This window comes from Lagenorhynchus albirostris, chromosome 18, assembly GCF_949774975.1.
Source record: "Lagenorhynchus albirostris chromosome 18, mLagAlb1.1, whole genome shotgun sequence".
Taxonomy (NCBI): Eukaryota; Metazoa; Chordata; class Mammalia; order Artiodactyla; family Delphinidae; genus Lagenorhynchus; species Lagenorhynchus albirostris.
This window is the reverse complement of record NC_083112.1, coordinates 16,130,703-16,145,116: the sequence shown is the minus strand read 5'-3', so window position 1 is coordinate 16,145,116 and position 14,414 is coordinate 16,130,703. Positions and strand designations below refer to the sequence as shown.

Here is a 14,414-nt window from a genome sequence, read left to right as displayed (position 1 = left end):
ATCCCCCCAAGGTCATGCTCCCTCCCTGAACACAGCATTTATCCAATGACTGGTTGATGAGAGAGCAAGTATTAGAGGCTCCAGGCCCTGGCCTTGAGGCAGGATAACTCAGAAGGACCATCCCAGCTTCAGACAACCTGGGGAACCACTTACCTTTGCATTTTAAGTGCATTTTAAGTCACTCCTCTCTCTGCCCTCCTCTGTGCTAGTCCCCAGGGCACTGCCCAATATATTCCCAATATATTTCTTACATGCAGATCTGTCTCAGAGCCTGTTTTTTGGGGGGACCCAGCCACAGCAGCATCAAATGTTGATATAATGAAATCAGAATGCCCAGGTTTTGGTCCTGCTCCTGCCACCACAGAGAGTCCCCTCTCTCGACTTCCTTTAAAAGGATTGCTTTTAAAGGAAATCTCGACTAGATTTCCAAAGTAACATCTCTCTAAAAGTCTAAGATAACTATCATAGTAAGCACTCAATCTTGATTGTTCTTCTAAATATTATAACTAATATCAACTGAAAAGAACATGGAATCAAAAATCAATGACCAGGAATCAGTTTTAATTACTAATTTGTTTGACAACACAAAATAGATTTCCCCTTACGTATCTATTCCACAACAGAAGATACTCTTATAAATCATCCCTATTCTGAGTTTAATTCAGCAGCTTTCATTCCATTCTTCTCTCTGCCCAGGTTTCCAGGAGCACAGGTAAATCCACTCAGTCATCTCCTCTCCATCTGGAACCAGAGCAATGATTGCAAGGAGGGTTTGTAGAATCCATCTGGAGTCAGATATTTCAGAATCAAGCAACAATGTGTTCGTATTCTTAAGTGGAAAAGTTTTAAAAGGAAAAGGGACTCCTTAAAAACAACTTAATATAATAGGGAAAGAATTATAACCAACTTATTAAATGAAATATATCCAACTAGTTAAAATATATGACTCCACTACTTAAAGTCCCAAGTCCTTTGTTTTTCATTTTATCCTCTTAGATTACTTCTTTGATGTAGGTATCATTAAAGCCATTGCAGTACTTGCAGTAACTCTATCCTTCTTGGTTGGTGCCTTAAGAGAACGTAAACACCCACCCAGAGAGGCAGGGTGTCAGTTCCTGCCACTAGCACCAAGGTGTTCTTGACCTTAGGGTAAAGTTTTTTTACAAATTCACTTTGTTTCTTTATTTTCCCCTCCCCTTCCTTTCCTGTTTTATCCATCCTGCTTTTTGGTCCCTCCCTCTGGCATACACTTTGTCCTGCATCTTTTCCTATAAGGGTGTACTCTGTGCCCGCGTTTGACTGCTGTTACTGGGGTTGCTTCCATTCTCTTCCTGCCTGTTGGCTCCACAGCTTGCCTGAGTGCTGCAGAACTCACTTCCAAGTGCCCATCTCAGCATGAGGCAGCCTTCTCCTGGTGGTGTGGGGAGAGGTGAGAGTAGTGAGCTATTATGAGATGAGGTGTGGGGAGGCGTGGGGAGGTGTGGTCAGGTATGGTGAGACGTGGGGAGACATGCGGAGGTGTGGTCAGGTATGATGAGATGTGGGGAGACATGGAGGTGTGGTTCTATTTTTTCTAAAGTGACTCCATGCACAGTGGGAGAAACTATAACCTGCCCTGGAACACCTATCATTGGCCAAAAAGGCCTAGCTTTCTGGCAATACTGTCTGGTTACCCAGTTGACCCTGGAAAACAATCACATTCTCTGTGCATGTAATTTATCTCATCCACATAGGAAAGTGGCCTGGATTACCTACCACCTGACATCATCAACTGTGGCAACCTACCATCCTAGAAGCACTTTGCTTTTAACCTACTACCACGTGGGAGGTGTGTGCAGACTTTTATCAAAAGTTTTGGAGAGGGCTTCCCTGGTGGTGCAGTGGTTGAGAGTCCGCCTGCCGATGCAGGGGACACAGGTTCGTGCCCCGGTCCGGGAAGATCCCACATGTCGTGGAGCGGCTGGGCCCGTGAGCCATGGCCACTGAGCCTGCGCGTCCGGAGCCTGTGATCCGCAACGGGAGAGGCCACAGCAGTGAGAGGCCTGCATACTGAAAAAAAAAAAAGACTATAACTCCACTGCCTGTATTAATCTGGTTGGAATTCCAGTCTGATCTTACGTGCCTCTGTAACTAGGCAATCAGTATTATCCATTGCAAATCAGCGCAACTATAAGTTTGTGACTTACAACCATAGACAAATCCTCTGCACTGCTGTGCAGTCATCCTATGTGTCTTTAAACAGCCACCTCAAACCTAAATTTCTAAACAGTGTTTCTAAATCTTTACCACTCTCCTCATGACCCCTCCCCAGAAATCATCATCAGATGGGAACTCCCTCAACCTCTTGCCCTTCTTCTACCCAACTACAGATCTGCTTTCTTCCCTTAGCCTATGAACAAGCCCAAGCTTTTTATCTTTAAGGAGAAAAAAAGGCCTTCTGTCTTCTACACAAACTCTCTTTCCATTCACAGACAACCTTCTGCAAAGATCAGTCTATGGAACCATCACTGCCTCTTTACTACCCTCTGGTTCACTACTTTACCCACTTCAATCTGGCTTCCAACCCCACTTGAATTGGGAAGCTACCCCCGCAGATGGCAGATGTGACATCTGTATCACCCAATCCAATATAAAATTCTTAGTCTTTGATATACACGCTGTCTCTGTGTCATTGACCATTGACCACATTTCTTTCTGAAGTCCCCTCTTCTTTGGTAACTGGGACATCACTTTCTCCTGGTCTCCTGCTTACCTCTGATGATTTCTTCTCAGTCTACAACTCCTAACGCTTTAAATGCTTATATTCTCTAGGGCTCCACCCTCACCCTTCCTCTTCAATTCATTCACACTCTCCCTTGGTGATCCTGACCAACTCATACTTCCAATTCCACCTACAATCTGATAGTTCCCTAAATTTTCTGCCTAGATATCCCAGGCATCCCAGAGCTCTTCTGGGCCCTAGGACAGTAACTCCCTAATGGACATTTCTACTTGTGGGTCACACGGACACATCAAATTCAACATGTCCCAATTCAAAGTCCTCATCTTCCCCCCCACCCACTCCCCAGCACCTGCTCCTCCTGGGCTCTTATTTTGTCTGATGATACCATGACCCACCCAAGCACACAAGCCAGATATCTGAGTCTGATCCTCAGCTCCTTCACTCAAATCCTCTCTTTCTGTCTTCTACTCTCAGTTAGTAAAATCCTATCAAGACTTTTTAAAATCTCTTGAATTTGTCTCTTTCTCTCCAGTTCCTCAATTACTGCTCCATCATCTCCAACCTGGACTGCTCTCCTGACTCCAGCTTTGTCCCTTTCCAATCTGTCCTTCATAAGGCAGCCAGCAGTTGTCTTTCCTTGTTGGGATAACTTTCTAAATAACGTAACACTCAGCTTAGAGTCCTTAAGTGGGAGGAATATGGCCATTGGGTAGTAAAGTTACCTAAATTTATTTTACTTAATCTATTTTTAACCGATAACTTTTATATTAAATTTATAATTATTTATTTATTTATTTTTGCGGTACGTGGGCCTCTCACTGTTGTGGCCTCTCCCGTTGCGGAGCACAGGCTCCAGACACACAGGCTCAGCAGCCATGGCTCACGGGCCCAGCCGCTCCGCGGCACGTGGGATCCTCCCGGACCGGGGCACGAACCCGCGTCCCCTGCATCGGCAGGCGGACTCTCAGCCACTGTGCCACCAGGGAAGCCCTAAATTTATAATTTTTAAATAGCAGGACAAGTTTGGTAGAGGACTATGAGGGACTTCCATTCTAGAACCTCTTTCTCAGAATCAGGAAAGTTAATATGGCATTCAAGAGGTTTTTTTTCATATTTATTTTTATTTATTTATTTATCTATCTTTATTTTTGGCTGCGTCAGGTCTTTGTTGCAGCATGCAGGGCAGGCGGGATGGTTTTAGCTGCAGCGCGTGGGCTCCTTTCTAGTTGTGGAGAGCGGGTTTTCTTCTCTAGTTGTGGCATGTGGGCTCTGTAGTGCGTGGGCTCTGTAGCTTGCGGCACTCAGGCTCAGTAGTTGTGGCGCATGGACTTAGTTGCCCTGTGGCATATGGGATCTTAGTTCCCCGACCAGAGATTGAACCCACGTCCCCTGCATTGGAAGGTGGATTCTTTACCACTGGACCACCAAGGAAGTCCCAAGAGTTTTATATTTAATACTTCTCAGTTGCCAGTTTGGTGAAATACACACTATATATCCATGAAATTTAATGTGCAAATCAAATAATTAAAAATGTGTTTATTTCATTTATACAAAATTTTAAAGTTCTCACTATATAAAAAAAATCAGTTTGTCAGTAATTTTCTTAAGATGGGATCCAACTCCCTCTCAGTTCTCTGGGATCTGATGTGAGGACAGCTGGTTTATAATTGGGAAATACTGAGTGAATGCGGGCAGCTGCAGACTTTGTATTTATTTGTTTATGATTCCTTTTACCTAAATGGGAATTCCTTCTCATTTTTCCTACCAATCCTTGGGTCTGGGAGAGGAGGAAAATGGCAGCAGAAGGACCCAAATCTGTGCTTACACTAAATAGATATTTTTTTCTTTCTTGTTTTTTTAAATTGGGATATAATTGACATACATTATAATCATTTCAGGTGTAGAATCTAATAATTCAATATTTATATATATTGCAAAACAATCACCACAATAAGTTTAGTTATCCATCACCACACGTAGTTACAAATTCTTTTCCTTTTTTGTGGGCCGCGCCCCTCGACATGTGGGATCTTAGTTCCCTGACCAGGAATCGAACCCACACCCTCTGCATTGGAAGCACCAGGGAAGGCCCAAATTCTTTTTCTTGTGATGAGAACTTTTAAGATCTACTCTCTTAGCAACTTTTGAATATACAGTAGAGCATTATTAACTATAGTCACCATGCCTTATATTTTAATCACTATAATTCTAAATGCGTTTTGATATCTGATATTACCGTTATCTCCTCTTTACTTTTTTTTTAAAGATCATATTATCTTTCATTTTAACCCTACTCTCGCTTTTCAAAATGTCCACTATTCTTACATGTTTATGCCAAATAATTAAGTCTTCGGTCAATAAATAGCAAAGGGATGGAAGGAGAATGGACATTTAGAATTTCTTTTTATTTAGTTTTCCAAAAGGAAGACTGAAAAGGCATTTAAAAATTCTTGAAATGCTAACTGTAGAGGTTAAGACTCACTCTGGAAGCCATGATCTCCCAGCTTTGAATTCCAGCTCCACCACCCACAAGCTGGGTAAGCTTGGACAAGTTTCTTAACTTCTCTGCGTCCTCAACAGTAACACTGGGATAATATTATTATACCTATTTAAAGTCTTTTTGTGAAGATTGCATGAGTGAATACATAAAGCTTTTGGACAGTACTTGGCAGGCAGGAAATGCTTAGTAAATGTTAACTCATAGTAATGCCTGTCTAGAACATATGCACCACGAGAACAGGAACTTCTATTTTGGCCACAATCCTATTGCCAGCAATAAAGACCTTGCAGTTCAGTTCATTTAAGTTCAACAAATATTCATGAATACTTATGACATGCCAGACAGACACCAGAGATGCAGTGATGAGTAAGAATTTGGCCTCGCCCTAGAGAGGCGAAGACACATAGGAAGGTAGAATTTTCTCTCCATTCTTTCTTTGCTGTGCTGTTCCCTCTTCCTGGAACACTCTTCCGCCACTTCTTCACCTGCTTAATTCCTACCATTATTCATATCCTTAAAACTCTCAGCTCAGACATTACATCCCCACAGAAAACTTTCCTGACATTCCAGGATGGGCGAGGAAACTTCCCCAGCCCCTGTGCAAACTTCTGTTGTGTTCTTAGCAGATGCTGACTTGTCTGTCTCCTCTGCTGACTAGTCTAAGTAAACAGAGGTCAGGAAGGTGGATTGCAGCTCTGTGGCCTCAGCACCCAGCCCAGGATCTGCTATGTAACATGTGTGCAATGTGTGGTAAGAAACTAATGATGGGGCTTCCCTGGTGGCGCAGTGGTTGAGAGTCCTCCTGCCGATGCAGGGGACACGGGTTCGTGCCCCGGTCCGGGAAGATCCCACATACCGCGGAGCGGCTGGGCCCGTGAGCCATGGCTGCTGAGCCTGCGCGTCCGGAGCCTGTGCTCCGCGATGGGAGAGGCCACAACAGTGACAGGCCCGCGTACCACAAAAAAAGAAAAAAAAAAAAAAAAGGAACTAATGATGATGAAGAAACCTGGTAATCTTTCCACGATGAGAGGACTCTTTCTGAACAGTCGTGCCATAGCTTTGAGAAGCAAAGACGTGTATTGCAGTACAAATTATGACTTCAAAATGGCATAATAGCGAAACAGACTCACAGACATAGAAAACAAACTTGTGGTTACCAAAGGGGAGGAGAGGGAGAGAGGGACAAATTTGGAGTATGGGATTAACAGATAAAAACTACTGTGTATAAAACAGATAAGCAATAAGGATATATTGTATAGCACAGGGAATTATGGACATTATCTTGTAATAATTTATAATGGGGTATAATCTGCAAAAATACAGAATCACTATGCCATACACCTGAAACCAATATAACATTGTAGATGAACTCTACTTCAATAAAATGTTAATAAAAATGAAAATGACATAATAAGCCAAACTTTATAAAATCTCCTTTTGACCCTTCCTAGGTACTACATTGTTCTGAAAGTTACATGAAAAGAAATAACTAAGTTAAATGGTGAGAAATGAAAATAGAAGATCACTGTTATCTCAGTGGTGACCATGTAGCCAGTAACACTAATTGGAAAAGCCAGACAGGTGACCGCAAGCCGGGGGTCATTTTTACACAGCAGCATCTATTTTACTCCTTTAAAAAACAGTGGGAGAGGGACTTCCCTGGAGGTCCAGTGGTTAAGACTCTGCGCTTCCACTGGAGGGGGCATGGGTGCCAACCCTGGTTGAGGAACTAAGATCCCACATGCTGTGTGGCCCTACCAAAAAATAAATAAGTAAATAAATAAAATAATGAAAACAACAACAACAAACTGTGGGAGAGGTGAATTCCCCTACGTCAGAAGTATTTTATAGAGTACCTTATAAAATTATCATTTAAGGTAAGCAAGTCGTCTGGGCTCATACCGAAGGATTAACTGCTGTGATAATCCTGGTGGTGGTGAGGTTTCCGGAGACTCAAGTGTCGCTGATTTCTTCACACCATGTCCCCATATCGACCTTCCCTTCCTCTGGTATTCAGAGAAGGAGGGATGGCTAAAAATGGTTCCCACAGAGGGAAAAGTCTCTAAATCCCTTTTCTGTGCTTCTTCACCTCTTGGTGATCTTCCATGTTTTGCTCCAAGGGAGGCGCTGCCCCCTCCCCGCCATCACACATTCAGCCTCATCTCCAAAGAGCCAGGATCCCTTTGCTTTCTCTCCACCCAGTTGGATCTGGAATCAGTGAGGACGGTATCATCAGTGTAAATAAGGCCCAGAGAGTTTATCGTGTGATCCTGAGTAGGGATGTGAGTATTTTTATAGATGAAGTCTTGATCCAAGAAAATGAATTCCTGGTTTTCAAAGTTTCAGGCATCAACAAGCAAGCGGTGGGAGGGGTTTTGGGGTCTCGCCCATGGCAGCTGTCTACTCCACCTACTTAGATGTCTGATGTGTCTTCAGTCTTGGTTTCTATTTTTAAAAAACGTCTCTTCCTTCTTCCATAAAAATTTGCCTAGGGTTCTGGCCCATAAAAACATTACAATCGCATGTAACGGTTTGAGAAAAACCACAATTATGAAAACCTCAGGGTAATCTTACATCCAAATACTTCATATTATCTGAAATTATCAAAAGTTAATACGGTTACCACCTCCCCCTCCCCAAATCAGAGCAGAGGGAAAAGGGTTTTGAATCAAACATCCTTTCCTCAGTTAAAATCATTCTGGAAACAAAACAGCATTTGATCAAGTTTAGACAAGACTTTTTTGGTTGTTGTTGAAGATTGCTGCAATGGTTTCATATTAGGTTTTCTTGCCCCTTTCCAATTTGTTTACAATCACCCCTCCCTCCCCAGGGGTTTTGGAATGAATCATCAACTTTTCTTTTTCAAGTACACTATTAAATTAGGCTACGGCCTGGAATCAAACATTTGTTCTTACAAGCATTTCTTTCATGTCATCAGCTGTAATGGAAACCAGAAATTCAGTAGGCAGGCCTTATCTCCAGAAAAGCAGAAGCAGGGACATCCAGGCCCACACTTCTGCTGTCAGGCATCATTTGGACAAATCTAAAAATCATATTTAGGGGTTGGAGAATTGATACTAAAATTAGAAAAGGCCAACTTAAATTTATGTGAAAATTCATAATTTCTTTTAATTCAGAAGTGATACGTGTCATTCATATTGAGTAAGAAGTTAAAAATAGCTTCTTCCTCTGAATTTCAATCTTACATAAGATGCTTTTAAAGGACATCCACACTTTAAAATAAACAGCGTTTTTCAAATTCCAGCTTCAAGAGCTTAAAGATACCTTCAGTCCATTTTTAATTTCAGGAAACAGCAATTGTTGAATATAAAAATAATTATAAGAATGGCTATCTTTTAGTGATATATTATTATGAAAACCAGACCTTCACCAAAAGATATAAATCAGATGACATATAAGATGACCATTTATCCATTCAGCCAATAGTGCTATCACTAAGTTAAGGATTAATGATGTAGCAATAAACAAAACATACAAAAATCCCTGTCCTGTGGAATTTATATCAAAGGGAAGGCAAGTGAGATAGATTATAAACAAAATACATCAATAAATATATAGAGAAACACTATAAAGAAAACAGAGCAGGGAAGGCGATTAGAGAGTGGTGGGGATGGGGAAGAAGTTACAGTTTTAAGTAGGAGGGTCGGGAAAGGTGGTGTTTTTGTAATGTCATAAAGGAAATGTGACTTTGAAGAAGAGGACTCCATGCAGAAGGAACTACCAGTGCAAAGGCCCCGAGGCAGGAGTACCTGGCATAGTTAAGGGACAGCAAAGAGTCCCATGTGGCCTGTGCAGAGTGAGTAGGCCAGAGGGTGTGAAGGGGTTAAGTCATAAGTTAACCCCTTGAGTAGGGTTAACCCTACTCAACCCTACTTAAGTTAAGTAGGGTTGGGGTGAGCAGACTATATAAGGCCTTGGAGGGCATTGTGAAGATGTTGCTTTTTACTTTGAATGAGGTGGGGAGCCTTTGGAAGATTTTGAACAGAAAGTGACATGGTCTGACTTAAGTCCTTAAAAGATTACTTTGGCTACTGTGTTGCAAATCGATTTAAGAAAGGGAAGGCTAGGGGCTTCCCTGGTGGTGCAGTGGTTGAGAGTCCGCCTGCCAATGCAGGGGACACGGGTTCGTGCCCTGGTCGGGGAGGATCCCACATGCCGCAGAGCGGCTGGGCCCATGAGCCATGGCCGCTAAGCCTGCGCGTCCGGAGCCTGTGCTTCGCAGCGGGAGAGGCCACAGCAGTGAGAGTCCCACGTACTGGGAAAAAAAAAAAAAAAAAAAGACAAGAAAGGGAAGGCTCAAAAGAGGAAGACTAGCTGGGTACATACTGGACACTCCAGAAATACTTGTTTACTACACACTGCATTGTTACATTAAGTTCCCTCTTTTTTACTTATTTCACCTTTTAAAACTTTACTTCAATAACCTATAAGGGAAAAGAATCTGAAAAAAAAATAGATACATATGTATGTATAACTGAAACACTTTGCCATATACCTGAAACTAACACAACATCATAAATCAGTTATACTTCGATTAAAATAAATAAATAAAAGAAAGGCAAAAAAAATTTACCTTATTTATTTCCTTATTCTCCATGTTATTTAGGGCTGTAATTCAAATTTGAAAGCAATACAATTGCATTTCTTTGAAACACTGAATTCATCTCAGACTTTTCACCATCGAGTCAAGCTCGTCTCTCATTTAACTTCCTCTTTCCCCTTCCTTAATTTGGGCAAAGAGTTAAAAACAGTTTGTTCTCTGTGAGCAGAAACAACTACAGATCAACAGAAGTAGATAGGAGTAGGTTAATACTAATGGCTAACATTTTTGGAGTGTTCTACATGTACTAGGCACAGTGCTAAATGTTAGTTCATTTAATCTTTACAATGACTTGCTGAAGTAGGTACTGTTATCATTCCCATTTTCACAGGAAGAGAGAAGTTAAATAACCACTTGAGGTTATACAGCTGGCAAAGGGCCAGGCCTGGATTGAAACTAAGGCCATGGGACTCAGAACCTGTGCAGGTGATGGCCACAGTATATTACTATTACCTCCCAGCCGCCCACAGAAATGCCCACGCTAAGAGATGGAGAGACAGGGAAGACCTCAGGAAACTTTGACTGGAGAATGATGCTGTGAAGTAACAATGGTCCACTTGGTCTTCTTGTGGTCTATATGGTTAATGAACAGATGGTATTTCTGTTTATAAATCAGTCTTCTGTGAGTTTGGTTTGCTTGAATCAGCACCTCCCCCTCCCCTTCTGCCTCCCAGACCCCACTGCTGCCCTCCCCATCTCCCTCCACTGCCTCAAGCTTTATCAATCCAGAGGCTGGACTACATCATGCAGGCTAGACTAAAGGTGCTGCCTGCCCCTAATAGACAGCTCTCCCTCTTTACACACCATGGTTCCAAATGACTATTCAGAGCTGTTTACAACCTAATACAAAATTATTCGAGGCTAAGTTATTTTTGTGCCATGATTTTGATTTATTTAGGCTTCTTCCATGTAAGTGAAGAGGTTTTTAGTACATTTTGGAAATTTGATTTGTCATTTTGTGCTCTGGATCTCTGTTGCCTCTTGGGAATGCATGGTTCCTATCTTATTTGCCATCCAAGGTAGGGAAAGCTGAGGTGGTGGACATTTACATTTAATGCAGTTAATGTGGCGTGGATTCTAGATTTATCCTTTGCTGTAACTAGATGTATCCTTTGCTGTAAGAAAACGGATTTGGAGTTTAAGTAAACTGGTAACTGACAATATTGGAAAAACACCAAAGAGTTTTCTCAGCTACTTCTCTCTTTTCTTTTTTTTTTATTACTTCTCTCTCTTTTTTGTGAACAGACTCTTCATCAAGTCTTTGCGTTCCATCTCATTCCCTAGGACTGCTCAGCACATTGTTTTTCTTGTGTAAACATTTGATATATTTTGCATATATTTTATATGTGTGTACATGTATATGTGTATGTATTATATAGGTATGTATTGCTTTTATTTAAAAAAAAATCCTGCTCTTTTATAGAATATAGTAGTTGCTTGCAGGGAGAAGAATGTGGTAGCTAGGAAACAGGGGTGAAAAGGAGGTTTTATTCCACTTTGTATATTATTTTCTACCTTTTGAAATCTATTCTAGTTCATTAATTGATTTACTTTTACAGTAAAACTATTTCAGATTAAAAGAAATTAATTCTCTCCTTATGTAGTTGAAAACATCATATCCGTTATGATGAACTTATTTTTTCTAATTAGAATAATAAACTGCTCTTGATAAATATTGTTTTAGGAAAATATTTCCCCAAAATGGTTGTTAGACAAATATTGTATGATCTCACTTATATGTGGAATCTAAAAAAAAAAAAAGAACTAATAGATACAGAGGACAGATTGGTTGCTGCCAGAAGTGGGTACTGGGGGGTGGGCAAAATGGGTGAAGGTGGTCAAAAGGTACAAACTTCCATTATAAAATAAATAAGTCCTGGAGAGGTAATAGATAGCATAGTGACTGTTAGTTAATAGCATGGTGACTGTATTGCATATTTGAAAGTTCCTAAGAGAATAGATCTTCAAAATTCTTGTCACAAGGAAAGAATTTCATAACTATGTGTGGTGATGGATGTTAACTAGAATTACAGTGGTGATCAGTACAATATATACATATAGCAAATCATTATGCTGTACACCTGAAACTAATATAATGTTATATGTCAACTATACCTCAATTAAGGAGAAAAAGAATGAAGACCCCATGGTCAGACAGCAGATAGCCAGGTAGAAATCTCAGTTATGTTACATTCCAGCTGAGTGTCCTTGGACACACTGGGCGTCATTTTTTTCCCATCTGCAAACAGAAGATATGATGGTCTCTACTTCACAGGGTAGTTGTGAAGGTTAAACAAGTCTTGTGTGTAAACCCATAGCACAGTGCCTGGTACACAGTCAAGTCTCAATAAATGTTACCTTCAAGACAAAAAAATACAAAATTGTTTTAACCAAAACTTATAGCAAAAAAAAAAAATTGTTAAAGGAGACTACATCCAGTAGAAATTATAACAATATATTCTTAAAACATAATTTAAAGAGGTTTTACAGCAAAATCATATCTCCTCATCTAATATCAGTAGCAGCAAAATATAGATGCAGTAGCAGATACTGGAAAGCATTTATTACTCTAACGTGCCATACTCAGTGGTGGCAAAACTCTAGAAACATTCCCTTTCAAAAAATTTATTAAAGTATACATGATTTACAATGTTGTGTTAATTTCTGCTGTACAGCAAAGTGATTCAGTTATACATATATATACATTCTTTTTTCATATTCTTTTCCATTATGGTTTATCACAAGATATTGAATATAGTTCCCTGTGCTATACAGTAGGACCTTGTTGTTTATCCATCCTATATGTAATAGTTTGCATCTACTAATCCCAAACTCCCAATCCATCCCTCCCCCATCCTCCTCTTGCTTGGCAACCATAAGTCTGTTCTCTATGTCTGTGAGTCTGTTTCTGCAGAAACATTCCCTTTAAAATTAAGAAAAATATGAAGATGATGTGATCATCATGTTTAAAAAAATATATCTGAGAAGACAAAATAATAAGTACAAATACTGTCAAGGAAAAAGCAAAGTTATCATTTGAACATGGTATTATTACTTGAAAAAAAAGAGAAATCTATTGAATCTACTAGAAATAATGTTAGGTGGAAAGTTACAAGATGCTTAAAATCAATAGACTAGGAACAACTAGATATCCACGTGCAAAGCAATAAAACTGGACCGCTACCTCACACAATACTCCAAAATTAACTGAAAATGGATCATAGCTCTAAAAATATGACCTAAAACTACAGAACTCTTAGAAGAAAATGTAGTAGTAAATTTTTGTGACCTTGAGTTAGGCAATGGTTTCTAAGATATGCCAAAATAAAAAACAGATGAGAATTCATCAAAATTAAAAACTTTGAAGGACACCATCGAGAAAGTGAAAAGAAAACACACAGAATGGAACAAAATATTTGCAAATTATATATCTGATTCATCTGATATTTGGACTATATTATTTAATAAACTCTTAAAACTCAACAGTAAAAAAAAAATAACCCAATTAAAAATGGGCAAAAGACTTGAATAGATTTTTCTCCAAAAAAGATATGTAGTCCCCCTTTGCCCATGATTTCACTTTCTATGGTTGTAGTAAACTGTGGTCAAAAATATTAAATGGAAAATTCTAGAAATAAACAATTCATAAGTTTTAAATTACATGCCATTCAGAATAGTGTGATGAAATCTTGCTCTGTCCTGCTTCATCCCACCTGGGATCATCCTTGCGTCCAATGTATCCTGCCCATTAGTCACTTAGACTTAGTAGCCTTCTCAGTTATCAGATTGACTGTAGTTTATCGAAGTGCTTGTGTTCAAGCAACTCTTATTTTACTTAATAATGGCCCCAAAGTGCAAGAGTAGTGATGCTGACAATTAGGAAATGCCAAAGAGAAGCTGTAAAGTGCTTCCTTTAAATGAAAAGGTGAAAGTTCTTGGCTTAATAAGGAAAGAAAAAGAATTGTATGCTGAGGTTGCTAAGATCTAGGGTAAGAACAAATCTCCTGTCCTTAAAATTGTGAAGAAGGAAAAAGAAATCTGTGCTAGCTTTGCTGTTGCACCTCAAACTGCAAAAGCTGAGGTCACAGTGCATGATAAATGCTTAGTTAATACAAAAAAAGGCATTAAATTTGAGAGAGAGACCACATTCACAAAACTTTCATTACAGTATATTGTTATAATTGTTCTATTTTGTTATTATTGTTGTTAATCTCTTACAGTGCCTGATTTGTAAATGAAACTTTATCATAACTACGTATGTACAGGAAAAACATAGTATATATAGGGTTTGGTACTATCCAAGGTTTCAGGCATCCATTGGGGGTCTTGCAACAAATAGCCCAAGGAGAAGGGAGACAAATGTCTACAAATGGTCAAAAAGCACACAAAAAGAAGCTTGTTGCCTTTCAACCCCAAGTGGATATTCTGAGATTCAATCTTGGCCATCCAGGGTTAGTGCAGACCCCACAAGGTAAAGGGCATGACTCCCACAGGACTGTCCTTACTTCAGATGTCAGATCCACTTTGGAGGTCCCAGGCCACCCATACTTCTGACCAACTGGCTATAAATT

At 40.0% G+C, this 14,414-nt stretch overlaps 1 long non-coding RNA gene across 1 annotated transcript in view; it reads right to left on the bottom strand.

Annotated features, from left to right (window-relative positions):
* Nucleotides 1-554: 554 nt before the first annotated feature.
* The window catches only part of LOC132508869 (uncharacterized), a 41,501-nt gene continuing 27,641 nt past the window's right edge, over nucleotides 555-14,414 (bottom strand). The window contains exon 4 of the long non-coding RNA XR_009536801.1: nucleotides 555-741. This is a non-coding gene — a long non-coding RNA (uncharacterized LOC132508869). The remainder of the gene's footprint in view (nucleotides 742-14,414) is intronic.